Here is a 2,500-nt window from a genome sequence, read left to right on the forward strand (position 1 = left end):
GCATATTATACAATATGGTATATTAATGAGTGTTTGAGAGAATCATAACATGAAAATAAAAATTTGAACGTATAAAACTTTGTTTTCAATATTTATTGAAAATAAGGTAAGTGTTGGGATTGTTATCAAACGACTATCATTTAATATACCAAAAGTAATAAAGTAATTGAAATTAAAGCATATTATACAATATGGTATATTAATGAGTGTTTGAGAGAATCATAACATGAAAATAAAAATTTGAACGCATAAAACTTTGTTTTCAATATTTATTGAAAATAAGGTAAGTGTTGGAATTGTTATCAAACGACTATCATTTAATATACCAAAGTAATAAAGTAATTGAATTAAAATCATATTATACAATATGGTATAATAGTATATCAAGTGTTTTAATAACATGAAAATAAAAATGTTAACCAAAATACTTTGCTTGCAATATTAAATGAAGAAGTAGTGAATTTTCATATAAGTATTAAATGTATAAAGTCTATGAAGTAATAAATTTTCATATAAGTATTAAATGTATAAAGTCTATGAAGTAATAAATTTTCATATAAGTATTAAATGTATAAAGTCTATGAAGTAATAAATTTTCATATAAGTATTAAATGTATGAAGTCTATGAAGTAATAAATTTTCATATAAGTATTAAATGTATAAAGTCTATGAAGTAATAAATTTTCATATAAGTATTAATTGTATAAAGTCTATGAAGTAATAAATTTTCATATAAGTATTAAATGTGTAAAGTCTATGAAGTAATAAATTTTCATATAAGTATTAATTGTATAAAGTCTATGAAGTAATAAATTTTCATATAAGTATTAAATGTATAAAGTCTATGAAGTAAAATATAAAGTCTATGAAGTAATAAATTTTTATATAAGTATAAAAAATATAAAGTCTATGAAGTAATAAATTTTCATATAAGTATTAATTGTATAAAGTCTATGAAGTAATAAATTTTCATATAAGTAGTAAATATATAAAGTCTATGAAGTAATAAATTTTCATATAAGTATTAAATGTATAAAGTCTATGAAGTAATAAATTTTCATATAAGTATTAATTGTATAAAGTCTATGAAGTAATAAATTTTCATATAAGTATTAATTGTATAAAGTCTATGAAGTAATAAATTTTCATATAAGTATTAATTGTATAAAGTCTATGAAGTAATAAATTTTCATATAAGTATTAATTGTATAAAGTCTATGAAGTAATAAATTTTCATATAAGTACTAAATGTATAAAGTCTATGAAGTAATAAATTTTCATATAAGTAGTAAATATATAAAGTCTATGAAGTAATAAATTTTCATATAAGTATTAATTGTATAAAGTCTATGAAGTAATAAATTTTCATATAAGTATTAATTGTATAAAGTCTATGAAGTAATAAATTTTCATATAAGTATTAATTGTATAAAGTCTATGAAGTAATAAATTTTCATATAAGTACTAAATGTATAAAGTCTATGAAGTAATAAATTTTCATATAAGTATTAAATGTATAAAGTCTATGAAGTAAAATATAAAGTCTATGAAGTAATAAATTTTTATATAAGTCTAAAAAATATAAAGTCTATGAAGTAATGAATTTTCATATAAGTATTAAATGTATAAAGTCTATGAAGTAATAAATTTTCATATAAGTATTAATTGTATAAAGTCTATGAAGTAATAAATTTTCATATAAGTATTAATTGTATAAAGTCTATGAAGTAATAAATTTTCATATAAGTATTAATTGTATAAAGTCTATGAAGTAATAAATTTTCATATAAGTATTAATTGTATAAAGTCTATGAAGTAATAAATTTTCATATAAGTAATAATTGTATAAAGTCTATGAAGTAATAAATTTTCATATAAGTATTAAATGTATAAAGTCTATGAAGTAAAATATAAAGTCTATGAAGTAATAAATTTTTATATAAGTATAAAAAATATAAAGTCTATGAAGTAATGAATTTTCATATAAGTATTAAATGTATAAAGTCTATGAAGTAATAAATTTTCATATAAGTATTAAATGTATAAAGTCTATGAAGTAATAAATTTTCATATAAGTATTAAATATGAAGTCATACAAGTTAAAAATTTAAAAAAAAAATCGATTGTAAAAATACTTTTGATGTTATTAGTTGTATTATGACCATGACGATATTTGAAAATGATATAAATTACCCACGTATATATGAGTTTTTAAATTTTAAATAGGTTAAAAGAATTTTTCCATATATTTTCGGGTTGGTAACGTCAACATGGGAGAGAACATTTATAACAAATTTGCACAAATCTGCTCAAATTGACATATACTGAAATAGTACTTATATGAAAATTTATTACTTCATAGACTTTATACATTTAGTACTTATATGAAAATTTTTTACTGCTAGGAAATGTATTATACTTTTATATATTTGAATTCCTTATGTTAGTTTATTAGTAAGAAGTTGTTTTTAAATACTTATAAGTATGAATATTACTATAC

The sequence above is a fragment of the Bactrocera oleae genome, unplaced genomic scaffold (assembly GCF_042242935.1).
Source record: "Bactrocera oleae isolate idBacOlea1 unplaced genomic scaffold, idBacOlea1 ctg00000009.1, whole genome shotgun sequence".
Taxonomy (NCBI): domain Eukaryota; kingdom Metazoa; phylum Arthropoda; class Insecta; order Diptera; family Tephritidae; genus Bactrocera; species Bactrocera oleae.